This window comes from Phodopus roborovskii, unplaced genomic scaffold (genome assembly GCF_943737965.1).
Source record: "Phodopus roborovskii unplaced genomic scaffold, PHOROB, whole genome shotgun sequence".
In the NCBI taxonomy this organism is placed as follows: Eukaryota; Metazoa; Chordata; class Mammalia; order Rodentia; family Cricetidae; genus Phodopus; species Phodopus roborovskii.
The window spans coordinates 1,160,174-1,183,868 of NW_026126517.1; the positions used below are offsets into that span (position 1 = coordinate 1,160,174).

General features: G+C 43.9%; 2 protein-coding genes across 4 annotated transcripts in view; both read left to right on the plus strand.

Moving 5' to 3' along the window:
• Dnm2 (dynamin 2) overlaps positions 1-23,695 on the plus strand; it is a 165,511-nt gene that overhangs the window by 116,333 nt on the left and 25,483 nt on the right. The window lies entirely within an intron of this gene.
• Carm1 (coactivator associated arginine methyltransferase 1) overlaps positions 1-23,695 on the plus strand; it is a 49,773-nt gene that overhangs the window by 969 nt on the left and 25,109 nt on the right. The gene's annotated exons all lie outside the window — the stretch shown is intronic.

A 23,695-nucleotide genomic window follows, 5' to 3' on the forward strand; every position in this document is an offset into this window, starting at 1 on the left:
GAGAAGCTGGTGACATTATCAGAAGCTGCTTCAAAAACTGACATTTCAGTGGGGGAAAGGGGGGAAAATCACAGTGTGTTTGCGAAGGGCAGCCCCCACCCCCAAGCTTTGTAGTTCACCTTTATTCTTTCTCTTGTTACTCTTTCTTCTGGCGATTCCTCAGTGGCATTTTGCTATTCTGTTTCACGGTCTTTGTCTCCCAGGGTTTCGTTCACTGATGCTCTTAGGGGGCCACCAAAGAGAACCGGATTGGTTTTGGCCTGTGGGAATTTTCTCCCCCTCGGTAATGGGCTGTTGGAGTCTCCTCTTTGCCTTGACTTTGAAAACACTGGAGAAAGGAATGTGTCTGGTGCGCAAATGTGGGGCACCTTTGAGGGCTGGGGCAGAGATGGGGTCTACTTGACCACATGAGGGAAAGTGGAATTTCACAGATTAGGAATTTAGGACTGGTAAGGAAGTGAAGCTCTCCAGGCCCCCAGACCCCTAAGTAAGCTGGAGGTACCTGGGCCTATCCTGGAAAGTGTTCTGGGAAGCTGGATGTGGTGGTGTCAGCCTGTAGGCTCCACACTTTGTAAAATGAAGCAGGAGGACTGAAAGCTTGAGTAAAGCTTGGGTGATGTGGACAGATCCTGCCTTAGTCACCAAGACAAAGTACTAGATGGCTTGTGTTGTGAACTTGACAAAAACCACTTTTTATTATTTGGTTTTTTGAGGCAGAGTTTCTCTGTGTAGTCCAAACTATCCTGGAACTCAACTATGTGGACCAGGCTGGTTTCAGACTCACAGAGATCCTTCTGCCTCTGCCTCCTGAGTGCTGAGATTAAAGGCTAATTTTTATTTATAGAATTTATTAAATTTGCATAATTGTTAGTTCCCACATAAGCCCTTACATCCAACTTTCCTCCATTCTTGGAAGCTCATCTTATTCCAGGAGAATCTGTATAGTTAGTGTTCTTGTTTGCTTTAATTATCTAAGTAAGTTGCTGGGGGCTCAGCATCAGTGGGGTCTGTTTCCAGCAGTGAAATAAGAGAGATGATCATGGACTAGTGATATTGCTCAGGTAGAACATTTGCCTAGTAGTAAATTTGAGGCCTCGGGTTAGGTTCCCAGTACCACCAAAGCTGACAAAAACAATCCTGAAGTGCCAGGTGTGTGGGTACAGGCCTAAATACCAGCATTTAGGGTACTGAAGCAGGGGAAACTCAGTGGTTTATTTTGTTTGTTTTGTTTTGTTTTTCCTTGGGACAGGGTTTCTCTGTGTAGCTTTGTAGACCAGACTGGCCTCAAACTCACAGATATTTACCTTCCAAGTGCTGGGACTAATGGTATGCACCACCACTGCCTGGCCATTGTTTTGTTTGTTTTATTTTTGTTTTTCAAGACAGTTTCTCTGTGGCTTTGGAGCCTGTCCTGAACTAGCTCTTGTGGACCAGGATGGTCTTACAGAGACCCTCCACCTATGCCTCCCAAGCACTGAGATTAAAGGCCTGCACCACCACCACCTGGCTCATTGTCTTGTTTTGATAGAATATTGCAATTGTTGTTGTTGTTGTTGTTTTTTGTCTTTGTGTAGCTTTGTAGACCAGGCTGGCCTCAAACAGAGACCGGCTGCCTATGCCTCTTGAGTGGTGGGATTAAAGTTGTATGCCAACACAACCCAGCCACCCCATTTTTATTACATATATTTATCTATTTGTGTTTGTGTAGGGGTGTCTCATGTCACAGTGAGAATTTGGAGATCAGAGGACAACTTGAAGAAGTTGATTCTTTCTTTCCACCATATGGGTCCTGGGAATTAAACTAATCTCATAAGATTTGGTAGCCAATTTTGAGACAATCTTGTGTTTTCCAAACTGGCCTTGAACTTTGTAACCTAAAGTGGCTTTGATTATTGTGCTACTTCTACTTCCTTCCTGTTGGGATTATAGACTTGTACCACATCATTCCTGACTTTGGGGTGTGGTTAAACATGGGTTCTGAAGACAGGCCAAAGCTGGGTGTATAGATTTCCAATGGTCTTTGTAACAATAAGTTTGGTGGATTAAAGCAGTTGGGATGGATATACTCCCTCATTTCCTGGCCACACTCTGAAATAAAGGTGTCTCCAAGGTCATTTTCACTCCGGAATGGAGGGAAGAAGATTCCTTTCTTGCAGATTCCAGTGGCTCCAGGAACTCCTTGGCTTTCTGTAGCCAAACTAATCACCCCTCACTTCCTGTGGCTTCTCATTTGCCTCTGTGCACTTGTTTCCTACTTTTGTTTTGAGATGGCCTCATGTAGAGCCTTCTTGGGGCCCCAAAGCCAGAAGACATTGACCTGTTCATAATGAGGCTGTATGCTTCCAGCCAAACTGTGTTTCTAGACCCCAGGATCTGAATTTGTACACAGGGTGTAAGGAAGGTTTATCAAAATATAAGCTTTTGGAGACAGGGTTTCTCTTGTGTAACAGCCTAGGCTGCCCTCAAACTCGCAGAAATCCGCTTGCCTCTGCCTCCTAAGTGCTGGAATTAAAGGCATGTGCCACCACTGTATGGTCAGAAGGAATCTTGTAGTGATTTAAATGTGTAGAGATCTCTGAGTCTGTAAGGGCCCTGAACTAAGGAGTCTGGCAGGTACTGGTCAGTCATGTAGCTTTTAGTTAGCCTTATGACTATCTGCGCCTATTTTCTTACCTGCAGCAACACTTCTCTGCTTGGTATGTTCCTCTGGTGGGCTGAAAGGCTTGAAGTTGAGAAGGTTTTGTGGAGCAAGGGATTTGTAGCAAGTATTTGTCAACAGTACATTTCTAAAATTATATGTTCTTTGGTAATTTCACATATGGATACAATGTATTTGGATCACATCCACAACCCCAACAACATTTTTACAGATGTTATTTTTATTTTATATTATTATTGTTACTAATATTTTGAGACAGTGTTATATTGCTCAAGCCAGTTTCAAATACACAATGTAGCTGATGACCTGATTCAGTTCCTGAACCTCTTGCCTCCAGTCTCTCCAGGGCTGGGAGTACAGACATGCAGCATGCACCATGCTGGTTTATGGTATACTGAGAATGGAAACCAGGGCTGCATGTATGGTAGGCAGATGTTCTACCCACTGACCCTCAGCCCTAGTTATCAGGATATCATAGGAAAGAGTAGTTTTCTAGGATGTCCCCTTATATTTTGTACTCCATGATGGGAGAGAGATTCTTGGGCCTCCATTTCTGGGTAGCTGTGCCCTTCATTGGGAAATGTGGCTGCTAGCTCCAGAAGGCTCCATTCTGGTCTCCCTGCAGAGTGGTTACCCTTCCCAACTCTCCTAGTCATTTGAAGTCACTCTAGCTGCTATCCATGGGGATTGGCCACATGTCAGGTAGCTACCATAACCAGGCTTTCCCTGGCCTTGAGGAAGTGTGGCATGGCCTGTACTGTAATACAGGCTGCCACCCCTGGAAGGAGGCTGCTTCTCAGAAAAGCCCAGCCTGGACTGCCCAGAAGAGCAGAGTTGACTTTCAATTGTTCAGCCTGGCAGCATGCCATCTAAAGATGCTCAGGTCATTTTTCTGTCTTGGTCAGCAAGAATGAGTTTGGATGATGTCCTGCTTACTCCTCGACTCCTTAGGAAGAGTTATTCTGTCTGATAAGGAAGAGCTGATGTCATTTCGGTAAGAGGATGGAAAGGGTAGAGGAAACCCCTTTATTGGGGTTAGGCTGTATTCAGTTGGTATGCATATCTGCCTGATATGCATAAAACAGTCTTGCATAATCCCTATATCAGCCAGACATGTTGCTTTACACCTATAATCCCAGCACTGGGGGTAGTTAAGCAGGCAGGTCTGGAGTTAAAGACCAGCCAAGGCCACATAGTGAGTTCAAGGTCAGACTTGTAATAAAGCTAGACTAGTCACAGAATCAAGGGCCATAGTGACTTCCCCCTGCCAACTCCTGAGTAATGCCAGAAAGATGATCTTCTGTCATCTGCATATTACTTATGGCTGTTGTCATTTATTTTGTACTTACTTTGTACCAGACTGTGTGTGAGCTCCTGTTGCCCAATTCAAGTGCTTGACCTTGGGATCAGTCAGGGAAAGAACAGTGTAAACCAGTGCCTATTGGTAAAAATGGAGCCTATGGTCTATTTTTATACAGTCAGCTAGAAACGTTTACAGTTGTAGGGGTTGGGGAAAAAAGTAGTCAACATTCCACAAAGAATACTCAGCCAGGACCATGTTGCCCTATAAACCCTGGAGTATTTACTTGTGGGTACAGTGAAAGCTTGTAAACAGTGGCATAAAGAATGAGGCAAGCAAGTATCACAAGTCTTAATCCCAGCACTTAGGAAGGAGGCAGAGGCAGGTGAATCTCTTAAGTTTGTGGTCAGCCTGGTCTCCAGAGTGAGTTCCAAGACAGCCAGGACTATACAGAGGAATCCTGTGTGGAAAAAGAAGGAGAGAGAGAAAGGCAGCACAGAGCTGGGGTAAGGCTCTGTAGGTAGAGCACTTGCACAGCATGCACACAGTCCCAGGTTCCATCCCTAGAACTACATAAACCACTTGTGTGCAAGCAGTAAATGGACCAGAAGTTCAAATTCAGCCTGTTACATGTTGAATTTGAGGTCAGCCTATGCTGCTTGAGACCCTGTTTCAAAAGAAAAAAGAATCACCAGTAGGAAATGTGGCCTCAGCCAGACTTGGGACAACCCAGACATCTTTTTAGTTGTTGAAGTGTCCGCATGGGTCAGGCCTTAAAATAAGAGTTCACTTTCTGGGTGGTGTGGGCCAGTTGGCCTATAGATTATGGCCTTCTGTGTTTGTCACTACTGGTTTTTAAAAAGCCAGGCTGGATATGATGGCTCATCTCTATAATCCTAGTGTTGAGACAAGAAGATTGCCTGAAATTGGAAGCCAGCCTGGGGTACAGTGAGAAATTGTCTCAAAATTTTTTTGGTGGTGGATGGTGGTGGTTCTGGGGAAATGCTCAGTGATTTAAGAGCTCTTGTTGCTGTTCCAGAGGAGCCAGCACCCACTTCTGACTTGTGGGCACACACGGTACATATACATACATGCACGCATACATACATACATACATACATACATACATATGCACATACACACACAGATACGTGTAGGCAAAACACTTCTACACATAAATAAGTAATTTTAAAAAATATATATATATTTTTTCGACACAGGGTTTCTCTGTATAACAACTCTAGGTGCCCTGGCACTAGCTCTGTAGACCAGGCTGGCCTGGAACTCACAGAGATCCACCCAGCCAAAAAAATTTTTTTCCTTAAACCCTGTGAAGTTGGGAATTGTGGTCCTGTTTTGCTGGTGGCCAAACTTTAAAGCACTTGTTGATGTGCTGAGATGGCGTGTGCTCTAAAGTTTAGAGCTGCCCAACACTGGTCTCATGTGTTGCTTCAGGTCAACGGTAGAAGGTGAAGAGAGTGCAGTGTGTGTCAGACTTAAAGCCACAGCTACTTAAACAAGGTGGCATCTCATTTTTCATACTCTTGTGCATAAGTATGGAGGTTGGTCAAGTTGATGGGTGGTGTGGGGTAGAAGTCCCTTAGGTCTATCAAGATGGCTAAGGTACTTGGCATGCAAGCCTGACAACTGGAAACCATGGAAAGATGGAAGGAACGAACCAACTCCACGTAGTTGTTCTTTGAGCTTAAAGTTTGTGTTCCAGAACAAAAGAATTCCAGGCAGGTGTTAGGGAAGAAGCAACAAAAGGTTAGATCCTTGACCCTCTGATGGAGGGTTCTTAGTAACCTGCACCTGGGTCCCTCAAAACTCAAGTTCAGGCAGACTCCAGTTTTCTTTTTCTTTTCCCACAGGAAAAGTTCCTGTAGTACTAAGGATAGTGCCCATCTGCACATCATGCTAGTGCTGTTCCACTGAGCTACATTTCAACACTCTTCACTCTGTAATCCAAGTTATCTTGAACTCCAGCTTCCTGCTTCTGCCATCTTAATAGCTGGAGTTCCAGGTGTGCACTACTAAACCTGACGTGCTTCCCTTTTTCATTTTTTTATTTTTCTTTTTGGTGTGTCTGAGGGCATATATGATGTGTGCGGGTGCGTAAGAACATGTGCCTGTCTGGGCAGTAGTGGCATGTGCCTTTAATTCCAGCACTCAGGGTAGAAGCAGGTGGATAGATCTCTGTGAGTTCAAGGCCAGGCTGGTCTACAGAGAGAGTTCCAGGACAGCTAGAGATAATACATAGAGATAACCTGTCTCCAAAAAACAAAAAACGAATTCCGGTAAGGCCTGGGTGCCGCTCCTTGTGTATGTGTGTCGGGGGAAATCTTTGGTATCATTCCTCAGGTGCTCAGGTACTAGCTGCCTTTAAAAGACAGGGTTGCTCATTGGCCTGTGGCTTGTATGAACCATCTCACTGAGTTTTTCTACCTTAGGCTTCCATGGCTTCCATCAACTAAGGTGTATTCTTAGCTTGTTGGCCTGGAACAAGTAGGCTGCTCTGGCTGGTCCAGGGACACTCCTGTCTTAGACTCCTCAGCATTGGGATTACTGGAACCTACCATCATAGCCAGCTTAGCTTTTACTTAGGTTCTGGAGGGTCAAATTCAGTCCTCATGCTTTCATGGTAAACACTTTAGACACTGAGTCATCTCTCTAGCCACCTTTTATTTTTCCAAAATGGCTAGAGAATTGGCCTAGCTGTTGAAAGCATTTCTTTCAATCAGAGCAGTGGTAGTGCACACCTTTAATCCCAGGTGATCCCAGTGGATCTCTGGGTTTGAGGACAGCCAGGACTGTTACACAGACAAACTCTGTCTTGAAAAAACAAAATAATAACAACAAAAAGGACACTTGTTCCTCTTGCAGAAGACCTCTGTTCGATTCCGAGCTCACATATGGTGACTCGCAACATCCACAACTCCACTTGCAGAGTATCTGATGCCCTTCTCATATATACATATATGCACATATATACATGTACATACATATATACATGTTGGCAAAGCATTCATACACATAAATGAATGTAAAAGGGAATTTTTAGTAAAGACTTTACAAATTTATTACTGAACCAGTAAATGAACTCATGTATTTCAGATAAAGAGTAAATCAAGGCTGGTGAAGTGGCTTGGTGGGTAAGGTACTTGCTGCTAAGTCTGATAACTCAGATGTTGGAAGGAGAGAACTAACTCCCACAAGTTGTATTCTGACCTCCACACACGAACCCTGGCATATGGTAGTATACTCTCCCTGCCCTTTCCCAGTATGTAAATGTAAGAAATTTTTAGATTTATGTTTTACTTTGAGTGCTTTGCACGCAACTCACACACGCACACACGCACGCACGCAGTACTGGTAGAGATCAGAAGAGGATGTTAGATCCCCTGGAACTGTAATTTTAAGAGATTGTAAGTCATCGTGTGTGTTGGTAATTGAACCCAACCCTCTGCACAAGTAGCCACTGTTCTCTAACTGGTAAGCCATGTATGTATATCTCTAGCAACCCCTCATATTTATTTGTTTGTTGTGGTGGCTCATACCTTTAATCACTCAGGAGGCAGAGGCTGTCTGATCTCTATTAGTTGGAGACTAGCCTGGTCTACAAGAGCTAGTTCCAGGACAGGCTCCAAAACTTGAGAGAAACCCTGTCTCGAAAGATAAAAACAAACAAACAAACTCTGACTTTGTGTTTCTGGGCAGCTGCCCTGGATGTCAGCCCCTGCCTACAGGCCTGGAGTCTACTGAAGTGTGATGCCTTCCTTGGTTTCACTCCCCCAAACCCCAAGTTGCTCTGATTTGGTACCCCCCATAGAGCTCTTTGAACTCAGGTGTCCTTTCTTATGTGTGGATAATATTTCCTCATTAGACCCAGCCCTTCCCTTTAGGTAGCTGAGGTTGAGCTCCCTAACAATGGCCGTTGTCTCCAGGTTCTTGCCCTCTAGTCCTTGCCCTCTTCATCATGCCTAGACCCAAAACCCTTCAGACAGTAGTTCTCAACCTTCCTAATGCTGAGACACTTTAATACAGTTCCTCAAGTTGTGACCCCAACCATAAAATTATTTTGTTGCTACTTCATAACTGTACATTTTGCTACTGTTATGAATCGAAATGTAAATATCTGATATGTGATCCACCCCCCCCCAGGTTGTCTGTGATTTGGACATGAAAGAGTGGATGGTATAATTTGGTTTTCCTGTCATTGGACTGTGTGCTGTGTGTGATGTGACTTGTATGTTTGCAGAATTTTCCATGAGCTGTCATGTCTTTTAAATCTCTACATGTCCAGCTAACTCAGCCACACATTTTTCCAAATAGATGCACTTGAGCTTGCCTGAGTATGCCATGGAGACATAGATGTCACCTGTATCCTATGCCTCAGATTCATTTATGGTCTCAAATTCTTGTGAGATTGTGAATGGCAAACACTGAGCCTTGGGCTTCCACATGGGTGCCTAGACCAGAACAGGCAGAATTTTTTCACCATGATATGACTCCACCAGTTATCAGCTTGGTTTAGCAAATGTGGATGGCTCAGGAGTCCCTCTGTGGCAGCTACAGTATACCTGGCGTCTGCTGGGAAACCTGGGAAACAAGACTCTTAGGAAATGGGGTGAATGGGAGGGCTGTGCTGGGTGGAGAGTTAAGGTTGGAAGGAACTTTAGACAGGTCAGCCCAGGACTCTGAACCTGGCCTTCACAGAGCCTCTCAAGATTTAGTTTGTATTTATTGCAGTGCAGGGGGTGTAGCTGAAGGCCTTGTACACACAAGTGTAGGCAAATGTTACACAGTGACTGGCACTCCCAGCCCGTGGGACTCCAATACTTTACTCAGTTTGCTGGATGGAGTATGAGGTCAAAAGTCAGTGGTTTGTGACCTTAAACCATTCTGAGAGCTTCATTTGCTCTCCCACTTGTAGAGATGACAGCTGCACCTCTCAGGGCTGGTGTGGAGACAGGAATGCATTTACAGATTTTCCTGAGAGCCTGGCTCTATCACATCCGCATCCCTGTAGCTGGCCTTGCTCCTGTGAGCTCCTGGGCAGACCCTCCAGCAGGCTTTGAGAAGAATTCATAAATAAGTATGGGCTGGCCAGGCTTGAGTTGGGGCTTATGCATGGGGAAAGGGAGAAACTTTGAAAAGCAAGGGAGGCCATCAGCCTTAGAGGCTACCATGGAGTCCCAGTGAACAATCATGGTCTTCTAGAGGGCAGGGTGATGGTGTCTGTAGAGCTGCTACCATATGAGTGTAGTCCATATTTCATTCATTGCCCCAAGGAGGACATGTGCTTCGGTGAACTGCTTTCCTAGCACCTGCTTTTCACTAGCAGAAAATCACTGCTCTGGGCATCCTGGATTGAATATATCTGAGGTTCTATACTTATTACTTTAGTAACCACTTAAGCTTGCTTGTTCCAGTCTGGGGCTGGAACTGAGTGGTGGGGTGCCTGCCTGGCATGCTGGACATACTGGCTTCTGAGAACAGGAGCCAGTATGCCCAGCATGTCCAGAGTGTAGCCCAGATGTCTCCACAGACCTGTATTGGGAATGAGCTTCTAGGTTTGGCCTAGCCAAGGGCAATAGCTTTTACTGTAAGAGTGACCTGCATGAAGAAATGGCATGTGTGTGTGTGGGGGGGGGTTCAAATCATTGCCCCCTTGTCCTCTTTCAGCATGAAGGCCTGTACTGAGCATCAGACTCCTTGGATCTCTTCTTGGTGGGGAGGGTCAGCTGGCTGAAGGTAGCTTTGACCAGGGTGGACATTGTATCCCAGACTCAAAGTCATGTAAAGTCACATGCAACCCCCGTCTAGCCATCCTGTCTTTGGAGGCAGAGAGAATGTGGACAAACAACTCATCCCTCCTGTCCCCGACAGGAACAGGGCCCCAGAGAAACCTGAGGAGGATGGCGGCTAAAGGGCTAAGAGGAAAGTCTAGTCTCCCGGTAGAGCTGGGAGGTCAGGAGGATGAAGGACAGGAAGGTGGTCTAGACTGCCTGGGTTGTCTATCATGTTGGGGTTCCTGTCACAGCAGGCTAGACAGTCTTTTTGACTAGCAAGTTACCCTCTCTCTGTCCTGACTTTGGGCTAGAAGCTGCTGAGGAACTGAATTGCGGTCATGACCTTGTTATCTTGGCTAAGTGAACGAGTTTTTAAATCTTCCAGTAATATGAAGGGCTTTTGAGAACCTGACTAGTCCAATCCAATCAGTGAACAGTGGTCATAAGCCCACCACATAGGGATATATGTCTGTAGCAGCCAGCTGTGGCACTTGCCCTAGGACCTGCTCTTTTGTCAACTTTTTAAGAACTGCTTGGGTAGCTTCAGGATCCAAAGTCCTGGAAATAACAAGGTGGGTCTTTCAGCATCCTTCTAGGCTTGCTCACTTAACACTGGCACCTGGCCTGAGCTTAGAATCCAAGACAGTTTTTGTTTGGTTGTTTGTTTGGTTAGTTTTGTTTGGTTTTTGAGATAGGGTTTCTCTGTATGACTCTGGCTGTCCTTGAACTCAAGAGATCCACCTACCTCCCAAGTGCTGGGATTAAAGGTGTGTGCCACCCCATGTTGTTTTGCTTTTAGACAGGGTTTTACTCAGTGTAGGCTGTCCTCTATTTTGTAGCTAAGGGTGATTCTCCTACTCCCACCTCTGCCTCCTGAGACTGGAGTGCCAGGAAGGAGCCACCACAATGTTCTTTGGGTGCTGGAAAAAGAACACAGGACATCATATGTGCTGCTAGGCAAGCACTCTACCAACTAAGCTACATCTCTGACTCCTTGTATGTGTGTGGTATGTGTATACATGTGAGCACACGTGTGGATGTGGGTGTGCAGCTAGTCTCTTCATTGTACCAGAGTTCACTGATTTCTCTAATCTAGCAATTAGGCCATGTCACATTACTTGGGAGTTTGGGATGCTTAGTTCCTCCATGGCAAGTGCTTTACTCACTGAGCCATCTCATAGCCTCTATATACTCGTGATTCCCCCCACCCTACCCCCAAGTTGGGTTGCTCAGTGTTAACAGTGCTGACTGTGGCCCAGGCTGGCTTTGAACTCACAGAAATCTGATTGCGTCTGCCTCCTGAGTACTAGTATTAAAGATGTACACCACTACCGCCCAACTTCTCTTGAATTTTTTTGAGACAGGATCTTACTTTGTAGCCCATACTGACCTTGACCTTATCCTGCTCAGCTTCTTAGGATCACATGCGTGTGCCACCAAACCTTGCCCCCATGAGCAGCTTTATGAAGAAAAATGAGACCAAGTAGCCTGAAGAGGCCAAGCCTGGAGGTTCTGGGAGGCCCTTCATACCTTCTGCATATTCATTGATTTGTTCTTTCTTTTATTTCATGGCTGTTGAGTTAACACCATGAAGTTGCCTGGGCCTTGGGTATTGAATTTGGTGCATTTGACAGTTGTGGTTATCTAACACCTGTGTAACCTGTTGCTCAGGATCAGCCAGTGAGCCTGTCCCTACAGCAAGCTTGTTTCTTTGCTCTGGAAGCTTTTGTTGGTGCAGGCTGACTCTCCTTTCCAGCTGCTTGTCCTCTGCTTCATGGATGCACACTCTTGGAAACAAGTTCAGATGGTTTTTCCAAGCTATACTACTTGCACTCAGCCTGAAAGCCCCCTCCCCTGCACCTATGTTTTTCTCAAAGCTGTTTTCCTTCAATGCCCTTGGCTGTTGCTTCAGCTAATTATATTCCCCAAGGTGGGGTTCATTTTTCATCATATGCATACAGGTGGCAGTGCAGAAAGGTTTGGGTTCTAGAAACCTACCCATCAGTACAGACTGGATGAGACTGGGGATGCTGCCCAAATGGTTCTAATGGATTAGTGCTGACAAAAAAGGCATGCTCTTGTTATGGAAATAATAAAAATAGATGCAGGGAGGCTGTGCATTGTGGTATGCTCCTTTAATCGCAGTACTCAGGAGGCAGAGGTAGGCAGATCTCTGTGAGGCCAGCCTGGTCTACAGAGTGAGTTCCAGGACAGATAGGGCTGTTATACAGAAAAATCCTATCTTGAACCCCATCCCCAATAAGACAGATGGGGTATATGTGTCTTGCAGACCCAGGAGGAACTGGAAAGGAAGATGGAGGACCCTAATGAACTTGTCCTGTTCCCTTGAGGGACACTTTCCCACTCTCCACCCCTAAGGTTGTTATGCCTGTGTCTGGTTAGGTTGGCAGTATACATATGCTTGTGCCCTTCCTTATTGATGCACCCAGGCCCTAACTAATGTTAAGTGTAGCCATTGTGCCTGCCTGGCCATGTGCTTTACTGAAATTCACTGACTGCTTAAAAAAAAAAAAAAAAAATATATATATATATATATATATATATACATACATACATACATACATTGGGTTCTGACCCCTACCATCCACCTGTTTTGAGGCAGGGTCTCTTTGTAGCCAACCAATGTTGGCTGGCTTGTGAGCTACTGGGGATTTTCCCATCTCCACCTTCCATATCTGTTGAGAGCACTAGGATTACAGCTTTACAGCTGAATATACTTGTGTCCATCCTTAAATGAATTCTGGAGAGTCAAACCCAGATCCTCACACTTGTATGGCTAGTGCTTTACTCACTGAACCAACTCCTCAGCCTCACTGAACTAACTCCCCAGCCTCACTGAACACTCTCTCTCTCTCTCTCTCTCTCTCTGTGTGTGTGTGTGTGTGTTCTAGTGTATGTACCCATGAGCACATATACAGAAGAAGAACATCAAGGGATGTTCCTCTGTTGCTTTCCACATTGTTTCCACTTAATTTGAAGCTTATGGATTCTGTCACACATCTAGTTAGTGAACACCTGGAATTCATCTACCTCTGCTTGCCAGTGTTGGGCTTATGGGCATTCAAGGCCATGCCTAGCTCTTATGTAGGTATTAGGGATTTGAATTCAGTTCCTCTTGCTTTATCAGCAGAGATTCTTACCCACTGAACCCATTGAGCTCAGTCCCTATTGATTGCCTCTCACTATCTGAACACTCTTGAAGATTGGCATGTTATTCCAAGGAGTCTGGGTAGACAAAGCTCTCCCCTCCTTGGTTTTAAAAATGCAAAGGTAAGTGACAGTTGTTTGGTCTCACAGCCTGCATTTAGTCACCAGGCCTACAGCTCTCATGCTGCTCTCCTCCCCACTTCTTTCTGGTGACATAAGTGACTTATATCTCTGATTGGAGCAGGTCTCCCCTGAGATTCCCATCCTAGTTTTACATCACTGACTGGTCAAGGCAGACTGTTCCAGACTTCCTCAAGCAAGATGCCCACCTTGGCCGCACTAATGTGGACCACTGCCACTACAAGCAATAGTGGCCTCCCTCTACCCTGCACATTTGAAGCCATATCTGGAGAGGCAACATTTGAGCCTGGGTGGGATGTATCTCTTCTAACACAAACATCCTGTTCTCCCTGAGTCCTCAAGGATCTAGTGGAGGCCTTTGTGACTGCCCTGCAGCCCCAGAATATGCTGTTTCTCTTAGAAACAGGGACTCTAGCCTGCAGCAATTGACAACTGCTCTTCCCCACCTGACTCACCTTTGTGAGGTGAGTGTGGACATGGATCAGTGGTAGAGCTCCTGCCCTGAGCCCCCCAGTGATGAACTGGACATGGTTTGGCAGTAAATCAGCTTGCCTGACCGGCATGCACAAAACCTTATGCACCATCTACACACACATTCCCTCCCAAGAGATTACAAGTAGTATGTGAAACTGATTGCTATGTCAGCTCTTTGGCTGACAGGTAAGCTAGGTCTAGGAGTCACTATTTGGTGGATAAATTGGGGAGTATAGTGAGAGGATGGAAGACATACCAATGCTATGTTTACTATTGCTTTTCCTAGGATTATCTCTGAGACCCTTCCTCTCCACTGATTGTCTCTGCCCTCTCTTCTGAGATGGGTGCTTTGTGTTAACCCCACCCTGCAGTGTGCTCACAGGCACAAGGTATGTTCATCCTCATCCTCATGACAACACTCTAGGCTGCGACTGGTTTGATTTTTTTTTTTTTTTTTTTTTTTTTTTTTTAAACAAATAAAGTTCAAGTTTGCTCTAAGTAACTCCAGAACTAATTTGGCCTTTGGCCATCCTGGCCAGTGAGAGGGAAGCTTTTCCAGGTAACAGTTGCCTGGAACTCAGCCTTAGGCTGGGCTGCCTGGAGCAACCTGACCTAGTGCAGCTCAGCCTGCCCCACCTCCATCACAGAGGAATGGGTGTGGTTGGCTCTGGGAGAACTATGCATGGAGGAACAAATCTGACTTGTGCATCAGGGTCCAGAGTCAGGCTTCACAGCAGCCAGCCAGCACCTATGCCTGGCTATCTTCTGTGTACAAGATAGAAATTCTACCAACTCAGGACAGGAAGTCTCATGAAAAGTGAGATCAATCTTTCCTATGTACTGTGACTTCCTGGATAGAAGGTTGGCCTGAAAAGAATTCCCTTACCTGGAGCAGCCACAGTGCTTGTTGGAATTGTATTTCCACAGTATCTCCTCCTACTCCTTTTATCCCTGTCCCTTTTTTATGCCCTGTTCTGTATATACCTTGGTGTGTGTGTGTGTGTGTGTGTGTGTGTTGCTCATGTGTGTCCAAAGGCCTGAGTGTGACTTCCTGTGATGTTTTTCCTCAGGTGCCATCCACTTTAGTTCATTAAAAATTATTAATAATCATTATGTTTGTACATGCATGTTGTGGGTCTGGATAATCTATGTGTGTGGAGGTCAGAGGATAGCTTTATGATTTAATTTCTTTCCCAAAATCATTCAACCTACTGAGTTTCCAACCTCCCTAGCAGTGGTATTACAAATGTGTACTACCATACCTGTTTTTGTTGTTTTTTAATGATTGATTTATTTTTATTTTACATACCTATATGTATGACTGTGTGAGAGTGTTAGATTCCCCCAATTATGAGCTGCCATGTGGGTGCTGGGAATTGAACCAGGATTCTCTGGAAGAGCAGCCAGTGCACTTAACCACAGAACCATTTCTTTAGCTTTTTGTTTACTAAAAAGATTTTTATTTTATGTGTATTAGTGTTTTACCTGCGTATTTGTGTACCACATATGTGTAGTGCCCATAGAGGTCACAAGAGGGTGTCAAATACCTGAGATCTGGAGTTAAAACAAGTTGTGAGCTTCAGTATGGGTGCCAGGAATTAAAACCCAATCCTCTGGGAGAATAGCCAGTGCTCTTAACTGCTAGCTTCTTTCTCTAGCCCAAAACTGTGTTTTAATGTGGGTTCTGGGTTTTGAACTCAGGTCTTTGTGCTTTCATGACAGACACTGCTCAAACTCATAGATCCATCTTTATTTGGAATGCTGGGACTAAAAGTGTACACTACCACAGGTCAAAATTTACTTCTTAGCTGGGCATGATAGTACACTCCTTTAATCCCAGCACTTAGGAGGTAGAGGAGGTAGAGGCAGGCTGATTTCTATGAGTTCAAGGCCAGCCTGGTCTACAGAATGAGTTCCAGGACAGACAGGGCAATACAGAAAAAAAACCCTGTCTTGAAAAACAAAAAAACCAACCAAACAAACAAAAACAAAAAACTACTTTTAATTGGCTATTCATTTATTCATTCATCTGCTAGCTATTAGCTTTTGTGTTCAGGACTTCCTTATACTGTATCTGAGGAGGTCCTTGTGCTTGTTTGCAGCTAGAGCTGTGTAGGATAAGGAAAGCAAAGGAAGTCCCGGGTCTGGGGGCCTGAGAAGGGAGCCAGTGCTTGATCAGGTAAGAACAGAGGAACCCAGGGTGACCTCCTAGTCCTCAGATGCCCCAGGGCAGGCAGTCTGTGGCCACAGCCACTTCCTAGCTTCTCTGAGACAATAGATTATCTGCCTTAGGTTACAATAAGAAGAAGATCTGGCTGAGCTCCTGGACCAGCTCTCTCTATGACAGTGGATGATCTGCACTGGTAACAGCCATCATGACTATTTCTGAATTAAGCAGTGACAGTGGTCATCACTTTCGCCTCCATCACACAGCAGAGAAGGGCTTTCATTCCTCTGTACCTGCTTCACAGATGTACTGTGAAGAGCTTGTTTTCAACAACACACCTCCATGGACTTCCTACCCTTCCCTGGGAGTTCTATCATTCTTCCTACCCTGGGAATGTTAGAATCTCTCTTAGACAGATGAAGGAACCAAGACTCGGGGTTGCAGCTGAACAGTGGTCCTCCTAGATCAGAGCTCATTTTTGTGCTTTCCCAGCTGGGTGGCTCCACAATGATCTGGCCAGTGGTTTGGAGGCAACATTACTACAGGGACTGGAGGTGGGATGCTATGGGACAGAGATGTTTGTAATGCAGCTAATACCCCATCTCTGCATCAGTCTGTCTCTTCCCTCCCTGCACTCACTGCTTCTGCCTTGTCTCCTTACTGGCTGCCTCCCACTCCCATTGGCTCTCAACATATGAAACAAGACTCAGTCCTTATGTTCACAGCTGGACCCTGTCTCTGTGTTTGGTGCCCTGGCTGAAGCTGAGTGGGCTTAGGGTTTCATTTTGGTCTAGGAGAGAGGTGGGGGGGGGTGGAGCCTACAGCCACAGAAGGGGTTTTCTCCCCCCCCCCCAGCCCTCCTCTCACTGTGGAAGGGGCTCTTCTAGAAGATGAAGAGCCCTGTTGTACTTGGCAGTGTTAAGGTGATTTAAGGAAGGACTTCATACTTGGCCCATGTGTGTGCCTCCTGACAGGTGCCCAAGAAGGGCAGCTTTAGTTGCTCCTCTATGAATGGCAATGATAGCCTCCTGGTGGGAAGGTAAGGGTGTGGGGTACGGTTGACCCTTTGTCCCAACTTGAAAACTAGCTACTTTTTAGTGTCACCCTGTTGCCCCTCCTCCCTCTCCTTATGCAGATAAAAAGTTCCACTGGAGAAGAGCTTCCCTCCTGCTGGTTTCTAGCCTGCAACCTAAGGCATAAGGGATTCCTGCTTGCCCTCTTGCTTTCTAGACAAAGGTGGGGAACAGTGATCTTCAAGCAATGGGAAGATCTCTAGCCACACTTAGGTATGGATAGGGCAGGCTTAGCATTTGGGCCAGAGTCTTGTGCTTCCACACACTGAGCTCCTGTTAGGGGAGATGGCGGGGAAAAGGGTGGAGAGACACACCATTAAGACCAGTATCCTTTCTTTAAGTGGAGTAGCCCCATATGCCTGGCACTGGGCCAGAAGGCATTAAAAGAGGCACTGCCTCATATAATAGGCTGATATTATATGAGGAGGGTAGCAAGCTTCACTGTGCAATGGGAACTTGTCTAGAAAGTGCTAAAAGACCTCTGAGAAGAAATGACAAGGACACGGGAAGAGCAAGGGTGTTCCTGCCTGAGAATCATAGCACCCAGAGAAAACTTTTTTCCATACTCAAAGGATGCAAGAAGTGAGCAAGTGGCTGGACCAGACAGGGTTCAGTGAAACAGAGGATGCTCCAGATGGCCTATGAGTCCCATGTGGACTTAGGACTTCTCACTGAAGGCTCTGAGAAACCAGGAAGCCATGAGTATTATTTTTCTGTTTACTTGTTAGAGTTTTCAGTAAGGCTATGGTTTTTACTTTATGTAAATGCATGGATGTACATATCCTGGCACATTATGTAGAGGTCAGAGGCCAATGTTGGGGAGTTATTTCTGACCTTATTCTTTGTTAAAGCAGAGTATGATTGTTTCTGCCAATATCCACAGTACTCTAGGTTAACTGGCTTTTGAGCTTCTGGGTGATACTCCTATTTCTGCCTTCTTTTTCCCTGCAGTTGTGCTGGGATTACAAGTGCTAGCTGTTTACCCAGCTTTTCATCCACATGAAAAATTCAGGGATAGAACTCAGGCCTGCAGGCTTATGTAGCTAATGAGCTTATCCAGAGTCATCTCCCCAGCCCACTTTGTGTTTTGGATACAGGGTCTCCTTCTGTAGTCCAGGTTGACCTGGAACTCACCCTGTATCCCATATTGGCCTCAAACTCAAGGTGTTCCTTTAGCTTTAACTTTCCAAATACTAGGGACTAGGTGTGAGTCCCTACACTTGGCATGTTCGTTTTGAGAAGGGTCTCACTATGCCACCCAGGTTGCTTTTGAACTCATGAGCTCAAGTGACCTGCCTCCTGAGTGTGCACAATTGGGAGGTAGTTGAACTCTCAGTAGTTGTGCTGCGTTAGAAACATAACCAGTAGGGTAGATCAGAAAGTTACAGAGGCTTGGTGTGTTCCCTGGGACTATCTGAGCCTCGGGATCCTATAGATTCTTCTGTCCTGGGGAAGCAGTAGGTCTAAGGCAAGTGTTAGAGAAGTTCTCTAGCAGATGGGGAACCGGGTATCTGGCATCCCCAGCCCATCCACCTAGTTCCCTTCCATGTCTCCTAGCTTAAGGACCTTTTGTGGTGCTACCCATGGCTGTGGGAGCCTCTAGGTTCTGGAGTTGTATGTCTGTTAGGCCTCATGCTGCCCCTCAGTTTGGCAGCCCTCCTTCTACAGCAGTGATTCTTAACCAGTGGCTTGAGATACCTTTGGCAAACCTCTGACTCCAAAAATATTTACATTGTGATTCACAATAGCAAAATACAGTTTGGGGGTCACCACAACATGATGAGGAACTGTATGGGATCTAAGCATTAGGAAAGTTGAGAACCACTGCTCTACAGGTTCCCTGAACTCACTGAGAGGTTTATTCCCAGTCTCCCAGTCGCACTGGTTTTGGTGCATCTACTGACCTACATACCTTAGTGTCATGGGTCCCTCAAGTCTGTGATGGAAAGTGGATGTCTTCATTATCTATGTCTGGTAAGCAAATGAGGAAGTGAGTACAAAGAGGGCTTAACACTACACCTGTAAATCTAGACATGACAGTCTTATGGGGTAAACCTGGCCAAATGCCTGGTTTTGTCAATAAAGTTGTATTGACACAGTTGTAGTTATTTGTTTACTTATTGAAGTCTGCTGTAGGCTGAATTGAGTCATTGTGACACAGATTGTCCTTACAGAGTTTTTTCTTTTCTGTTTTTAGAAAAAGAATTGCCAAACTCTTTTTACAAGGCTGCAGTTACTCTGATACCCAAACCACACAAAGACACAACTAAGAAAGAATTAGACCAATTTCCCTCATGAACATGAATGCAGAAATACTCAATAAAATACTGGCAAACCAAATCTAAGAAATACATCAGAAAAATCAACTGTGACCAAGTAGGATTCATCCCAGAGATGCAGGGATGGTTCAACATATGAAAATCCATCAATGTAATCCACCATATAAACAAACTGAAAGAAAAAAGCCATATGATCATCTCATTAGATGCTGAAAAAAACCTATGATAAAATTCAACACCCCTTCATGGTAAAAGTGTTGGAGAGACTAGGGATACAAGGAACATAACCTAAATATAATAAAGGTAATACATAGTAACCCAATGGCCAACATCAAACTAAATAGAAAGCTGGGTGTTGGTGGTGCACACCTTTAATCCCAGCACTGGCAAGGCAGAGGCAGGCAGATCTCTGTGAGTTTGAGGCCCGTCTGGTCTACAGAGCTAGTTCCAGGACAGGCTCCAAAGCAATACAGAGAAACTTGTCTTGGGGGGGGAAAATAAAAACACCAAATGGAGAGAAACTCAAAGCAATTCAACTGATATCAGGAACAAGACAAGACTGTCCACTCTCTCCATATCTATTTAACATAGTACTTGAAGTTTTAGCTAGAGCATAAGACAACAAAAGATGATCAAGAGGATACAAATTGGAAAAGAAGTCTGACTCTCGCTATTTGCTAGTGGTTTGTTAGTTTACATAAGTGACTCCAAAAACTACCATAAAACTCCTACAACTGATAAACAACTTCAGTAATGTAGCAGGATACAAGATTAACTAAAAATAATCAGTAGCCCTCTTATATATAGATTATAATTGGGCTGAGAAAGAAATCAGAGAAATATCTTTTACAATAGCCACAAATAGCATAAAATATCTTGGAATAACTCTAATCAAATAAGTGAAAGACCTGTATGACAAGAACTTCAAATCTTTAAAGAAAGAAGTTAAAGAAAATAATCAGAAAATGGGAAGCTCTTCCATGCTTTTGGATAGGTAGAATTAACATAGTAAAAATGGTAATCATACAAAAACTAATCTACAGATTCAATACAATCCCCATCAAAATCTCAACACAATTCTTTACAGAGAACAAGACTCAACTTCATATGGAAAAATAAAAAAACCAGGATTGCCAAAACAATCCTGTTACTAGCTGTTTTCTGCCCCCCTGGTCTCACAATTGCATCAGTCCTAAAACAACATGCAGAGACAGTGTATTAATTATGAAACTGTTGGCCAGTTATTAGCATTTCTTATTGGCCAGCTCTGTCTTAAATATTAACTCATAATCACTAATATATGTATTTCTACATGGTCTTATCTTACCGAGAACTCCAGGCTCCCATACTCTCTTCCTGATATCACATTGTGACTCCACTATTTCCCAGAATCCTCTTTGTCTTTTAGTCCCACCTATCTTGCTCTCCTATTGGCCAGCAGGACTTTATTCATTAACCAATAATAGAAACATGTATACAGAACAACATCCCCCCCCCATCATATCCTCTTTTCTGTCTAAAATAAAAAGAAGGGTTTTAACTTTAACATAGTAAAATATATAACAAAAGTTATCAAATAAGAACTATAGTTAACAATATTTAGTCCTTTAACATTTTGCAAGATTTAAAGAAAATATTCCATTATCTATCCTATCTTTGTGAGTCTAAAGTCTTATATGTAACTTATCTTTAATCATAACTAAGGAAAACTATAACCATAACTATCTGTTTTCAACTCCATCAAAGACCACAGAAGGATAATATATAATCTCTAGAATTGACAGAGACATCTCACTATCTGGTCAGTCACCTGAAGTTCTTCTGTAGTGTTCCATCTTTAGCCTATAGGCCATAGTGTGTCTGGCAGACTCAGCAAAGCAGGAAACTTTAAACTGTCCACCTGTATTGGTAGTTTGTCAGTCATTTTTCTCTGTGTCCTGTATATGTCTGGCAGACTCTTCCATGAAGCAGGAACCCTGTAACACTGTCTATCTTGTTTTAACAGTCACTTTCCTGTGGGTCCTGCACATCCAGTTTATACAGCATGAATTTTAAACAGTCCAGACAAGAGGAGTTTCTTGCCCAAATGGCTAGTCTTGCCATATTGGGAGTAAACTCCATAATGAGTTTCTTCCATGTCCATCTTCCTTTGTGACGCAGGTGGTGTTGCCAGGAGAAGTTAGGTCTCACTGTTAAGAAAACCCTAGACCATTTTAAATGCCATATTCTGTAGGTCTCTGAAAGGTTTGAAGAATGCCTATCCATTGAAATATATCTCCCTATGCAAAATCCTAACAAACTTAACTATAAGTGTTGACTATTACAGGTAACTATCTATAATCTGTACTTAATTATACATTACAATTTTAAATGAGCTATATAAACACAATACCTAAACAAGAGGAAAAATATACATACCACAAAATTGAACTTAAACTTGTGTCAATAAATGAAAATCCATTCCAAAACAAAGTATTCATTTCTATACCATAACCCCTTTTTACCTTTAAAAAGAGATTGGTTGTGATCATTAACCATTTATAATCAACCCCATTTAAATGAAAGCAAACATTTATAGACAATATTTGGGAATTTGGGCGTCGTTCTTACAAACTGCTTCCTGCTGGTTGGGGTCACTGTAATACCATGGGAATCCTAAGAAGATACAAAAATCTTGGCTGTAGTGTGCAAGGCTGCCTTGTCCCTGATGTTTTGAATGTTGAATCACCTGGGGCACTGTTTTAGGTTTTGCTTGATCAAACCATGGTAGTCTGGAAGGAATCCACAGCTTTTCATTTTCTATGGAAACAAAAATAGAAATTCTTTTCCCTTAGACTTAAATTTTTATAAATTGGATTAATTCAGCAGCATTGATAATCAGGTGTATTTTAGCAGTTGTTGTTCCTTCCTTAGCAATTGAGCAATTCAAAGACAACACAATAGCATACAGTATCTAGACTCTCTGTGTATTTCTCATCTTTAGGTGGCTTTTTTATCACTATTTCTTTTGCTTCTACTTTTTTTTTTTTCACTTTTGGGACAAGATTCTCTGTGTAACTTTGGCTGCCCTGGAATTCACACTGTACACCAGGCTGCCTTTATGACAAGAGATTGCCTCTGCCTCCTGAGTGCTGGAATTAAAGGTGTGTGCCACTACAGCCAGCTCCTTCCTTCCTTTCTTCCTTCCTTCCTTATTTCCTACCTTCCTTCCTTCTTCCTTTTAAAACCACTTTATCCTGCTTCTTTTTCTCTCCCAAGCTTATGTATATTTTAAACACACTGTAAAGTTTTAGGTTTTTCTCTATCTTAATCTATCTTTACTGTAAATCTTTATCTTTTTCTGGCCATGAGTATTTTATTTGCTAAACAACAACATTGTTAAAATTAAAGTGGCAGCTGTTTTAGCAGCTGGCTTTCCAATATTGCAGGGGTACATTTACTGCCAGCACACTGCCTTGGTCTATGCTGCCATCAAGCATCATGCTGCCGGCTTGGAGATATGCTAACTGCCACTGACAGCTGCTTGTACACAACATTCTTGTTTGGTAGCGGGGCCTCTTAAAAGAGCCCTGCATTGTTTTGCCTCTTATGCCGGGTCAGGAAGACTCCCTTAAAGGGGCTGTGTAAATCTCTGCTTGTCTCTAGCAAAACAGAGACCACCTGAGAAAAATGCTGCTACCAAGAAGCCTTGCTTGTCTCTGTTCTTTTGTTTTTAAAATCTCTTTTTAAACTTTTGTCAAGTTTTAGGTGGAAGTTCTTAATACCCATATTGCAGGTGCCATTTTGTTACGAGCATTTTCCTGCCTGCCTGGTCCCACAGAATCCTATACAGTAAAAGATCATCTGGGGGTATCACCATCCCTGACTTCAAGCTCTACTACAGAGCTATAGTTCTGAAAACAGCTTTGTATTGGCACAAAAACAGACAAGTGGACCGATGGAATCAGATTAAAGATCATGATATCAACTCACATACCTATGAACATCTAATTTTTGACAAAGAAGCTGAAAATATAAAATGGAAAAAAGAAAGCATCTTCAACAAATGGTGCTATCAACATGTAGAAGAATGCAAATAGTTCATATCTATTGCCATGCACAAAACACAAGCCAATATAAATCCATCCACAATTCATAAATCCACCTATCAAATCTCATAGAAGATAAAGTAGGAAATACACAGGAGGCCACTTTCTTTTTTTACCAACAGTGCTGGGGATGAGGCCCAGGGCTGAACACATTCTCAGCAAGAGTTTTACCACTGAGCTACACCTAGAATTGATGTAATATTTACTGTTTGGCTCTTCTTTAGAGAAATATGGCAACTCCAGGATGCTGTCAAGTCTAGCACCTTGGTCAGGAACAATAATTCTGAAGATACGAGAGCCTATCTCGCTGTGTGACCTTGAATAAGATTCTTATCCTCTGAGCAAGTTGGTGACACACTGAGGAAATCAGGGGCCTTTGCAAAGTGTTAGGTGGCTCTGATGGCAGAAATTGTGGATTTACTATGTGGATGGGGAACTTTTTTTGTAGGAAGCAATATGGGCTATCTTGAAAGTCTTCTTATTGAGCCGGGCATTAGTGGCACACACCTTTAATCCCAGCACTTGGGAGGCAGAGCTAGGCGAATCTCTGTGAG